The following is a 13,086-nucleotide window of genomic DNA, read 5'->3' as shown; positions in this document are numbered from 1 at the left end:
TGAGCCTGACGTGATTTGAACACGCAACCTTCTGATCTGGAGTCAGACGCGCTACCGTTGCGCCACAAGCCCAGCTGTAGCTGTAAGAAGCTGTTGCTTGTCCTAGATTCACTTCCTTAGACCTTGATCGTATTCAGTGCATTGAAAATCAAACAGGGATCCTGAAAGGGAACATGATTTTCCCTCCCTTCCTCGTGGCCTTCTTTGCTTTCTGTGGATTTACATCACAAGGTCGAGTAACAGGAATAGCAAAGAACGAGAGAGCAAACGCACAACAATAAGCCGTGGGAGAAGTTTATTTTCAAATTTCATAAATAGTTTAAATGAGTGAGAAATACTTTGGCAGCTGGATTCACAATGAACCATAACCTGATTGAGGCCACGAATGCACGAGTTGCGTTTCGTTTTGTTATTAATTGGTGAGATGTTGCAAACTATGGAGGAGCAGAGGCCCAAATTATACAACTGAACGTAAGCGGACAGGGAGAAAGAAATAACGATGCAGGATTTCAAGGAGTCACATCATCACACAGTGCAGAAGAGGCCCGTCAGCCTATCGTGTCTGCACCGACACGTGACCTACCTACCTAATCCTATTTACCAGCACTTGGCCCACAGCCGTGAACGTTATGAATGCTAATAAAGTGACGACGAAGGTGGGATTCGAACCCACGCGTGCAAAGCACAATGGATTAGCAGTCCATCGCCTTAACCTCTCGGCCACCTCGTCACTGAACTTCGATTTATTAAACCTCCTTCTATGCTTTTTACACTCATGATCTGTTGAAATAAATGATCCTCTTCCGTCCAGGTCCTGAATATTCGGCCAGGTGTCTAAAGATGGAAATGTATTTTCTGTCAATAAAATGCATTTCCACCACATCAGATCAGATGCTGTTGTAAATGGGCTGATGTGAATCGTTTCAACACTTCAACATAATATCCAACATGTTTCTGCACAGTGTGAAAACCCATCGCGGAAAGACCGGAACATACAAGCATTTGGCAGTAAGAAGAAACCCTTCCCAGCTCACTGTCAGTGCCCGATCACAGCTAAAGTGTGGGAAATGAAAATAAATCTTTGGAGATCCCGGCTCTGCTTGGCCTTTCAGTCAAGATTTTCACTGAGTTCAATCAGCCTCCCACCTGAATCCAGAAGTAGACAGTTCCCTTATTTGATGCATTCGGATAATTTCAGAGTCCCCTAACACGGAGAAACGTTCTTTAAACCCTGTGTTCATTTTCTTCACGTGTGTTGAGGTGATGCATTCTCTGCAATGACTTCCCGGATGTTCAAACTTGGTCCTGATTTCCGGAACTGCCACCACCACGAGCGCGAAAAAATACTGCATTAAAATGCTTGCTGGGCTCGTCCTGGAGATGAAAGCGGGACCTCTTGCATACGAACTCATTGATAAGCCCAAAGCGAAAATCGAAGCCCAAGAACAACGAGCCAACTGCACGATAAACTGCTCTCATGGATCCTTTCATTGCCACCCACAGTGTATCAACCAAAAGCGAATTCCTGTTAATGCTGGAAATCTTTTAGAATGTATTGGAACTCCCGGGGACGACTCCAACCAGTGGAGAGTTTCCCGCCTCATTTCTATTGACTTCAGTTTTGCGAGTGTTCCTTGATGCCACACTCGGTCAAAAGCTTCTTTGAACTCAAGTGCAGTCACTTGCACATCAGGTATTAAGTTCAGCTGCTTTCTCCATTTTTGGACCAAGGCTGCAATGAGGTCAGGAGCTGAGTAACCCTGACAGATACCAAACTGAGCTTCCGTGAGCAGGTTATTGCTGAGTAAGTGTATTCCACCCCCTTTCTTGATGAATGAGTGGAGACTGATCGGGCGGTTTTCGCCGGTTGGGTTTTCCTGTTTTTTTGTGGACAAGACAGTCCTGAGCAATTTCCCACGTTGCCGGGTAGATGCCAGTCTTGTGGCTGCATTGGAACAACTTGGCGAGGAGCGAGGCTATTTCTGGAGCACAGGTTTTCAGTGCTGCTGCAGGATTGGTGTCAGGGCCCAAAGCCTTTGCAGTTACCCGTGTCTTCAGCCATTTCTTGATTTCACTTGGAGTGAATGGAGCTGGCTGAAGACTGGCATTTGTGATGCTTCTCCCCAGCTTTGTCGAAAAGCAGAACTGAGGGAATCACATACGTGGCCCTATGAAACTCATCAGCTAAACAGTGAAAGGCGACAGTGTTTATCAGAAGCGGGATCCATTCATTCAGACACAGATTTGGGGCCAAAGTAACCATAACCATGTGCGATACACAGTTTTCTGATCTGCAGTTAGATGTGCTCCCGCTGTGACGCTTACATACCCGTCAGTTGAGAAGATATAGGCGCTATCTGGTTGAGGTAATTGAAATGATTAATAGGTTTTAATGCGGAGAAACCATTTCCTCTGCTGGGGGAATACAGAACAAAGGATAGAACCTTAAAATTAGATTTAAGCCATTTAACAGTGACGTCAGGAAACTATTCACTCAAAGGATGAAGAAGGCTGTTTGTCAGACATCCCTGTGTAGCGATTGGCCGAAGAGCTTATGGCAATGAACTGATGTTTCGTTCGGCTTTGCAAAGTAAAAATCGAAATTTGGAGGGAGCTGAAAAGAGGTGATGGCTGTCCTTTGTCATTATGCGATCATGTTCTCTAATATAAGCGGAGGGCTGTTGTAAAACTCGTATCCTTACGTCCCTGCTTCAATTCTGGCTCGAAAAACAGAACTTTCGTCAGCCGAAATAGCTCAGTTGGGAGAGCGTTAGATGGAAGATCTAAAGGTCCCAGGTTCAATCCCGGGTTTCGGCAACGAGCGGCAAGTACACTCCCCTGAGCGTCTCCTGCGGGCAATGGTGCCAATTGTTTTTGGGAGGCTCAGTCCCATTTCTGAGGGGAGGGGACACTTCGCCTCTTCCCTTGCAGCTCTGTGCTCCTCTGGTCCATGTTATTGGAATAAAGATCTGTTTAACTTTTCTTTAAAAACATGTGAACAAGCTCTGGACAACTCAGCTCCCATTAAACTATGCTAACAACTATGCAACTCTCATCTGTTCCGAGCTTCTGATTCCTCGATCAGTCATTGGGAATGCAAATCCTGAAAAATCCGTCTGTTGATCAATTTCAATGGTGCTTTTGTCAACATTAACCAGAGGAGAGTAATTGGAATCCAATTCATCCATTGTTTCCATCCCGTTTATTATTCTTTCTTCGTGTCTCTATCTCTCAGTGATGAACTTGGGAAGTGAGCTCGCCTCAGTCATGTGGCGGACGGACCTCATGAGTATTACAAATATTTACCCTTTCCTTTTAAATTCATATCAGAATTTCTCATTGAAACACGAGAAATGCTGCTTAACCTGCTCCAAAGATACTTTCATGACTCACTGAAACAAAATAATTTGACCCTTCAGTAAGCTCTTTCTGTGCAGCAGTTTCTGGTGGTGTTCCTCAGTCAGGAATATTGGAACCGGATCTCAGTTTTCTGCATGTTTAGTGGGAAGCCCAATATGTCATCTGCTTTGCAGAAGGAATCGACAGTTACCTGGAGCTAAGTTTCTGAGTTACGAGCGGGATGGGAGGAGTGCGCCGTTGGTCTAGTCCCACTACTCCACAGATCGCAACATTAGTTTAAGTGTTCAATTCACTCACCAAAATGACCAATTATTTACCTTCACCACTGTTACCTGCAATAAAAGAGACTTTATCGTGGATTCTTTAGAAAAGCAACAAATTGATCAGTTTATTGTTAAAAAAAAAGCTATTCCCGAATAGAAAAGTAAAGCAGTATGGAATATGAAATTATACGAATTAATCTTTCGAGATACCATAAGTCACACACGCAAACACACACACACACACACACACGCTCTCTCTCACAAACACACACACACACACACTCCCTCTCACAAACACACACAAACACGCTGTCTCTCACAAACACACACACACACACACTCCCTCTCACAAACACACATACACACACACACGCTCTCTCTCACAAACACACACACATAGACATAATGGAAAACCATGACATAAAAAATAGAAAAAGGGGAAATTAAAGCAAAATACTGCTGATGCTGGAAATCTGAAACAAAAACAGAAAATGCTGGAATGATTCAGCAGGTCTAACAGCATCTGTGGGGTGAAAAAAAACAGAGTCAACGTTTCGAGTCCTTATGATTCTTTTTCAGAAAAGGGGGAATTTTGTCAAACGTTAAACGTCAATAGATCAAGGCAAAGGGCAGAGTGTGCAGTCCCTGAGATGAGGTCAGTGTTCTACAGTCGCTTCCCCAGCACTGATCGGTGACAACATCAATGATTCTGGCACTGCTTTTCAGGCGTTATCATGGAATAATCGAGCGTGCTGTATTCCAGCGTGTAGGGCATCTCAGGAGCAGTTAATATTAACTTCCGGCTGTGGACTGACTCTGGAGTGCAAAAGGCTACTGTCTTCCTGCCCAAACAGTTGGTCCTTCTCTTCTCAAAGGAAGAACAAAGCCCACTTTTTAAAACACAGTCTTCCAGGCATGTTTTTTGTCAGAGCCATAAAAACCATGTGACCCACTTTGTACACAGCCCAATCGGGTCAAAATGCTCACAGCCTGATTTCAACATGGAGTTGTAGCCTTGTCTGAAAGCACATAGGGGCTGAAAGAACTGTGGGTGGCGGTGGGGCGGGGTGGGGAGGGGGGGTGGGTGGGATGCGGGGCTGGTGGTGGTTGGGGGGATGCTGTGAGGGGAGAGGCGTGTTGTGGGGGCGGATGTTGGTGGGTGCGGCGAGAGGGTTACATCTTGATATTATTGACCATATTTTTCCTGTATTATAGGAGTTGCAGAAAGTCAGTTTTAATTCGTAAATTTAGTATATTTAGTAAAGCAGCTCAAGGGAAATTAACGGTCAGGGATGTTAGGCAGCGCTCACTTCAATAGCTGGTCATCACATGTCTAAGTGGCAGTTTCTCAGGGCATTAAGAGTGGGGATGGGGTTACTTTTGACAGAAAGTGTTGAAGTGGCATTTTACTGCGACAGAACTGATAGCCAAGAATGTGCGGTAAATTAACAGAAAGTCCAACCAACTCATCCACACAGTCAAGCTGGTGAAACGAAATGACTGGCGACCTGGCTCTCACCCTGATCACTCGGTTCTCGGACTCCTGCAATGTTCCGATGAAGCTCAAGGTTCGCTCGAGGAGCAGCGACTCATCCTTCAATGAGGAACTTTACAGCCTTCCAGTGTGAACATTCAGCTCAACACTATCGCTCTGTAAAAACTGCCAACATTCTGATTCCCTTCTGTTCGCAGATGTGGGTTTGAGCCTCGGCAGTTGTTCATCAATCCGCGATTTAAAACCTCCACCAGTTACATATTATTTTCTCTTTATTGTTCCACATACCGAGCCGAGTGCCCTCATTCTGTGCTGTTTAACTCTCGGAGCTGATGTTTCCCTCTCTCTGGCGATGCAGCACAAACTCTGTTGTCATTTTACCTCTCACGATTTCCAAGATTTTCCAGGGCGTCGTTTTTGCTTTTTTCCCGCTTCCCTTTCACTGGCTTAACCCCTATCACAAAATATTTTCCTCTCCAGTTCAGGTGAAAAGTCACTTACCTACAACACGAACTCTGTTTCACCGCCCATGTGTAATTCTTACATTTCCTGTGTTACTCTCGCGGTGTGAAAGGATAGTTGACTGGCTTTGGATGTGAATGGAACTAGATGCCCGCTTCGTCACGGCAAGCGGCTACCAGGAGGGCAGAGGAAACGTTTCAGGGACTCCCTCAAAACCTCCCTGATAAAATGCAACATTCCCACCGATTTGTGGGAATCTCTTGCTCGAAACGCCCAAACTGGAGAAGAAACATCCGCGAAGGTGCCAACCATCTGGAACGTCTCCGACAGGCCCAGGTGGAGGCCAAGCGCAAACAGCGGAAGGAGCGGAGCAAAATCCGAGCATCCCACCCACCCGCCTCCTCAAACACTACCTGCCCCAACCTGTGGCAGAGTGTGCGGAGCCAGCCTTGGACTTTTTAGGCTCCTCAGAAACCGCAACGTCGCCATGGAAAAAAAGCCATTCTCAGTGACGAGTTAGTGCCTAAGAAGAAGAAGATGAAGAGGCTGTGGGATGGGTATGATTCTCGCTTAGCGATTCTTATTGAGATATTCTGCGAGAGGTGTCGTATTCAAATCTCGGACGAGACCCCAAGTGTTATCAACTATCGCCCTAAGTCACTGATGGGACTTATTTAGGAGAATGAATATGTTTTTGTTCTGGAGAAGGTGGGATTTTTTTATTTTAGGAATTTATCAGCGATTGAGTGAAGGTCAACGGGCCAAGATTTAGAGAGGACAAAAAAATTGCAGGGACATTTTGAGGAGAGGTGCGGACAATAGGAACTGACTTCATGATCCAAAATCAATCTGAGATCCCGAGGCCAAGGGTCTGGGAATCAGTGGATCATTCAAAAATCCAAGAGACATAAATGCAGCACAGTTTTTATGGACAAGGCATTATCCGGCTGGAAGGAATGGTAGCCTGGTCCGAATGGATCAGGCGTCTGACTTCAATGTACATTATGATGTAATCAGAAGATAGCAGTTTCGTGTCCTGTCCCGTTGCTTCATACAGAAATCTGGTGGAACGTCCAATAAACCAGGTTCCCACTCGTCAGCTGCAAGTTCTGCTTTTTCTTCCAAACAATGCGGAGCACTTTCTCAGAATGTATTTCCTTGTTACTTTGTGCATTCATCCCTCACTCATCTTTGGATTGTGTTCCGTTACTAAGAAATCCACAATATCTGATTAATGTCGAGAAAATATTGATATTTCCAATGGAACAAAAGGCTTTGAATCAATCAGTTTAATAAAATGCTGCGGAGGGAATTCCAATTTCCTCATCAAGCGGCTGAATGATTCGCTGAATGTTCAGTTGTTGTTTCCAGGGATGAAAGATGATGTCACTGGTCTCGGAATCCAGAGGCCCAGGCTCATCTCTAGGGGCAAGTGTTCAAATCCCACCGTGGCAGCTCGTGGAATTTAAATTCAATTATTTCATGATTCTTGAATTGAAAGCTGGTCTCTGTAATGACGGCCATGAAACTATCGTCGATTGTACTAAAAAAAACCCATCTGGTTCATCAATGCACTTAAGAGGAAACATTCTGCCGCCCTGACCTGGTCTGGTTTACATGTGACTCCATGCACATGGGGATATGGTTGACTCTTATCTGCCCTCGGAAATTACTGAGCAAGCCATCCAGTTCGAGGGAGATTAGGTTAGGGCAGGAAGTTCTGGCCGTGCAATTGACGCCCACAGCCCACAGAAGAAGAATAAATAACAAAAAAATGCAATGCGTGATATACAAGGACGAAAGGATTGACAGTTTGGATCTTTATTCTCTTGTAATAACAAGGCTGAGGGGTGGCCTAACGCTTGTATTTCAAAAAGTGAAAACAATATTTCATGGGATGTGAGCGTCGCTCGCAAGGCCAGTCTTTGTTACACATCCCAAATTGTACTTGAACTCCGTGGATTTCTCAGCGGGCAGTTAGGAATCAATCTCATATGTGGGTCCGGCCAGGGAAGACATCAGTGAACCACCACTGAGATTAGCGTTTAATTGCAGGTTTTAATTATTGAGTTTAATTTCCAGCAGCAGCCATGGTGGGAAATGAACACAAGTCCCCCGGATATTTCCACTGCTCCACTAACTCCCCTTAGAGAGAGATATCAAGTCGAATGGACTCTATATCGGATTCCCAAGTTATTGTTAACAATAAAATCGCAACGGAGATCTTACAAGAAAGCTCTATGCAATCTGGCCTCAGAACTTGTGTTGGAGGATCACATCAGTGATTCCAGGCAGACCTTCTGCAAAATCCCCGCACCAAGGAAGAAACAGTTGATGAAACAACGACCAAGGTGGGATTCGAACATTAACGTGCAAAAAACAACGGATTTATATTCCATCACCTTAACCTCTCGGCCAGCTCGGCACAAATTAAACGCCGTTCTACACTTTTTGCATTCATGAACTGTTGAAATAAATGATCCTCTTTGGTACAGGCACTGAATATTCGGCCAGATGTGTAAAGGTGGAAATGTAGTTACTGCCATTAACATAAATGCCCATCACATCAGATCAGGGACTGTTGTAAACCGACTGATGTGAATCACTTCAACACTTCAACCTGATATCAAACATGTTTCTACACAGTGTGAAAATCAGGCGCTGAAAGACAGGAACTTACAAGCATTTGGTTGCAAAAGGAAACCCCTCCAGGCTCACTGCAAGCACCGGAACACTTTAAAATGTGGTAAATTGTAATGAAACACTGGGGTTCCCAGCTCTGCTTGTCCTTTCAGTCAAGATTGTAGCCGAGTGCAATCAGCCTCCTACCTGAATCCACACGGAGGGAGTTGCCTTATTTGACACAAAGGGATAAATTCAGAGTCTCATGGCACGGAGAAACGTTCTTTAATCGTGACATTCATTTTCATCACGCGTGTTTTTAGTGATGCATTTTCTGCAATCAGTTCCCGGGTGTTCAAACCTGGTCCTGATTTCCGGAACTGCCACCACCTCGAGCGCGAAAAAAATTACTGCATTAAGATGCCCGATGGGCTCGTTTGGGAAATGAACCCGGCTCCTCTCGCACATTAATAGAATGAAATTCGCAAGGCGAGAATCATGCCCCTAGACCAACGAGCCACCTGTACTACAAAGTACAGTCAAAGAATCTTTTCCTTGTCACCCATAGTGTATCAAACAAAAGCGAATTACTGTTCCTGCTGGTTTTCTTTTGGAATGTATTAGAAACCCCGGGGACGACTCCAACCAGTGGAGAGTTTCCCTCCTCATTTCCATGAACTTTCAGTTTTGCTGGGGTTCCTTGATGCCCGCACTAGGTCAAATGCTTCCCTGAACATAAGGGAACACTTGAACCTCACGGCTTGAGATCAGCTGTTTCTCCATGTTTGGACCAAGGCTGCAAAGAGGTCAGAATGTGATTTGAAAGATGCCATACATGGTTTGGTTGAGTGGACAGAAAATTGTCAAATGGAATTCAATCCCAGAAAGTTTGGGGTAATGCATTTGGGGAGGGCAGACAAAGAAAGGGAACACTCAATAAACGGGAGGATATTGAGACAGGTTGCGGAAGTGAGAAACGTTGGAGTGCATGTCCACATTTCCCTGAAGGTGGCAAGACAGGGGGACAAGTTGGTAACGGAATGTTTTCCTTTATTGAACGAAGTACTGAATACAAAAACAGGGATATAATGCTGGAAATCTATAAACGGCTGGTTAGGCCACGGTTGGAATTTTGTGCACAGTTCTGGTCATCACATTATAGGAAGGACACAAATGCTCTGGAGGGAGTGCAGAGAATATTTAAAAGAATGCTACAAGGGCTTGAAAATTGCAGCTGTGAGGAAGGTTGGATATTCTAGGGTTGTTTTCCTTAGGACAGAGGAGGTTGAAGGGTGACCTAATTGAGGTGCAAAAAGATTATGAGCGACCTAGGGCTGGGGATCAGAACCAGTTGGGTTTCTCTGGCAGAGAAACACCAGAGACAAAAAGGGCCGAATGGGCTTTCTCTGTGGTGTAACTATTCTAAGATTCCATGTGTATAAGTGCCGGATTCATTCTGTATCGCTCTGTCCCTGGTAAAGGATTTGAGTGTCTGACTCCTGATGTATTTGTCAGCCTCTGGGGATCTGTCATTCATTCTGCATTGCTCTCTCTGGAAAACTATGTGAGTGTGGGATTCATTATGTATTGGTCAGTCTCTGGGGATGTGTGTGAGTGTAGGATTCACTCTGCATTGCTCTGTCTCTGGTGCACTATGTGAGTGTGGGATTCATTATGTATTGGTCAGTCTCTGGGGATGTGTGTGAGTGTAGGATTCACTCTGCATTGCTCTGTCTCTGGTGCACTATGTGAGTGTGGAATTCATTATGTATTGGTCAGTCTCTGGGGATGTGTGTGAGTGTATGATTCACTCTGCATTGCTCTGTCTCTGGTGCACTATGTGGGTGTGGGATTCATTATGTATCTGTGAGTCTCTGAGGTACTTTGAAAATCAGTATTCATTCTTCCAAGAATATACTTCATTGGGCCATTTGGACACATTGGTACATTATTGCTAACGATCTTCAATCCAGTTTACTTTATGTAATATTACCTGTTTATCCATGAAACCTATTCCCTCTCCTATGCTTATCTTGCTTTCCCTGAAATACAGCTGTGCCAATCGTCTTGACTGCTCAACATGACAGCCAGTTCCAAATTCTACCGACTCAGTGCGAAAACAAGGTAATATCGAATTCTCTTTGAATTGATTGTTGACACCTCTATGTCCACCCTATCACTTCCCATCACTAATTCCTCATATTGAGCTGTTTCTGCAACACACACAGTTAATGTCAGTGTATCAAAATCCTGGAACTCCCTCCCTCACAGCATTGTAGGTCTACCTACACCACTGAGACTGCAGCGGTCCAAGAAGGCAGCTCACCACCACCTTCTCAAGGTCACTTACGAATGGACAATAAGCCGAGCCAGCGAATCTCATATCCATTGAATTAATAAAAAAAAGTTCCGCTCTGTTGCACTTCTCAGCTGTGGCCAGTAGATGTCAGCACACTCAGAGAGCGACAGAACAGACAAGAAGCGTTCACATTTTATTGGACGGCGAAGGGAGGTATTTGGTTCAATGCAGATCTGTCAATGGCACTCTGTACCTGTGATATTGTAAAGTAAGTGTGGGAATCATATGTTTCTTTCATCACTTGGTTCTGTTTGTGTGCATGAGATTCATTCTGTCTCTGTCAGTGGGATTAATTTTACATCTGTTAATCTTTGGTATTATAAAACATTGTGAGATTCAATTGCAGTTTTCCCAATCATCGGTATTGTATGTGAAAGTAGAATTTACAGTGTGTGTGTGTTAGTGTGTGGTCTTCCATTTGTATCCATCAGCATCTGTTACTCTATGGGATGCTTGGACTCTTTCTAAATCTCTCAGTGGTACAACTGGTGTGTCATATTTCTTTAGTATCACTCAGATTCAGCTATTGTGAGTGAGTGCAGTGACCAGCCTGTATCTTTCAGCATCTGGCACTGAAAATGCGCTTGAGAATTATTCTCTGCTTCTGTGTGAGTGTGGGATTCATTATATTACCTTCAGTCTCTGTGACTAATTATAAGTTTGGATTCATTCCACATACATTTCCAGCAGAACAACAAGCCACTGATATGGTGGGTTTAAAGCAAACAATGTGTGTAAGCTTTGGCTGAGTATTTAATCTCTGGAGGAAACACCACGTTTATTCTGGTTTCGTCAATTATTTGCCTGTTGGAAAAAAGTATATTTTAAGACTCAAGTACAGGTGGAGTGGAAGATACAGATTCCATCAATTTAACCTCTATAAATAATCATTGTGAATGGTTTGAGAGACTTTAGACAGGCTCTAGCTCTGATTGGTCAGTCCATTCTCAGTCCTAATCTTCAACCAATCGGAGAGCCAGCTAACAGGAATTGGAAGTGCCGATTGGCTTATATTTTCAAATTCGAAAAGCCCGCCAATTTGAGGGGGGAAAAAAGATAATAGCCGAACGGCTTAATTTCCAGGCAACAATTTAAATCTCACGCTTTAGGAGCTGTAATATTGCATTCTGCGTCACCGAATCCTGGCGCTATTTTAGGAACAGATTAAATGTGTCAATCTCTTTTCTGTAACCGGCGGTAACAAAGCAGCGATTTAAAACAGAGCCAATCTCAGCTCACTGGAAATGCAATAACATAGGTTACCAACCGACTCCTTCATACAGGTTTCATCGGAACAGAGAGAAACGGCTGATTTCTGATCCTGTCCCCTGAAAGCGGCCGGGAATGTTACAATCGGAAGAGCGGAGCGCTCCAGCAGCCAGACGCTCAGCATAGCTGCTCTTTCTCAGGAGCCTGTGAACACGGCCCGCGGGGAGCAGCAGTCCAGCCCAGGAGGAGCGAGACTTGGCTTTGGCTTTGTCCTGGGCTCCACCGCCGGTCTTTCTACAAGTTTACACACACTGACACCACGAATGAAGAATTCCTCTCGCACTCACCCTTTCCCTATCTTCTGGGGAATGTAGTCGGCCACTTCTGAAAGCCCGAACATGAGCTTGTGTGATACACAGCGCGAAATGACCTGATCAGTGTAACCATTACCCTGCAGGATGCCTTTGATGAGCCCGGTTTCCGCATCAAGCTTGCACGGTGAGCAAATGGCTCGGGCCCGATTCACAAAGTTGTTGATAAGACCAATCTTACAGAGCGTGGAACTGTAAGAATCCCAACGCGTATTTTAACTAATGTAGAGAATTGTGGTCTGACCACGGAGAAGTATGAAAATAAATCACTACTGCGATGGCCGGGAATCGACCCGGGTCAACTGCTTGGAAGGCAGCTATGCTCACCACTATACCACCATCGCACACTTCTTCAAATTACAGTCAGCATTTATAGTACCGCGAAACACACGATATCTTTGGCATCTTGTGTCTGATTGATAAACTGTTTTGCAATAATTCTCACCATGTTTATGTTGTTTCACACACAATGAAAATGTCCCCAAAGAAGTTACCTCTTTGCACGTCTCACGTGCAGCCAGCAGAGGGCACCAGTCCACAATAAATTCTCTCCGGCTGTTTCTGTGGACATATCGAGACAGGAAAAGGTCTGTTGCTGCCCGGGGAACGGGCCGTGAAACAGACAAAGATAGTGACCAACTACAACGGCTCCATGTAGATATCCATAAAGTTCAATGCAACTTATCCTGGAAGGGATGATGAAGTTCTCTCTGAAATAACTACATCAACACCTCCCTTAAAATAATTGATTTGTTGTCACAAATTCAATACCAACCGTTTAAATTTCAGCCGGTATTCATTTCCAGTTCTTTGACAGACACTTTCAAGGACCGGTTCAATCTTTGCAAAACTTTTCGAATTCCCGCTCAATAAACTAAATTACAGGTCCGTGATCCGATTTTATCTTGATCTTAGAGGCGGGATATTGCTGACAGGTCTGGATTT

General features: G+C 44.5%; 4 non-coding genes across 4 annotated transcripts; 1 reads left to right on the top strand and 3 right to left on the bottom strand.

The window, feature by feature from the left end:
• Positions 1 to 72, bottom strand: trnaw-cca (transfer RNA tryptophan (anticodon CCA)). The gene has a single exon. It is a non-coding gene; the product is annotated as a tRNA-Trp (tRNA).
• A 576-nt stretch (positions 73 to 648) lies between these two features.
• Positions 649 to 730, bottom strand: trnas-gcu (transfer RNA serine (anticodon GCU)). Its single transcript has one exon. It is a non-coding gene; the product is annotated as a tRNA-Ser (tRNA).
• A 2,014-nt stretch (positions 731 to 2,744) lies between these two features.
• On the top strand, positions 2,745 to 2,817 carry trnaf-gaa (transfer RNA phenylalanine (anticodon GAA)). Its single transcript has one exon. It is a non-coding gene; the product is annotated as a tRNA-Phe (tRNA).
• A 9,597-nt stretch (positions 2,818 to 12,414) lies between these two features.
• Positions 12,415 to 12,485, bottom strand: trnag-ucc (transfer RNA glycine (anticodon UCC)). Its single transcript has one exon. It is a non-coding gene; the product is annotated as a tRNA-Gly (tRNA).
• Positions 12,486 to 13,086: the final 601 nt, after the last annotated feature.

This window comes from Cetorhinus maximus, chromosome 31, assembly GCF_964194155.1.
Source record: "Cetorhinus maximus chromosome 31, sCetMax3.hap1.1, whole genome shotgun sequence".
Taxonomy (NCBI): Eukaryota; Metazoa; Chordata; class Chondrichthyes; order Lamniformes; family Cetorhinidae; genus Cetorhinus; species Cetorhinus maximus.
This window is presented reverse-complemented; position numbering and strand designations above follow the sequence as displayed.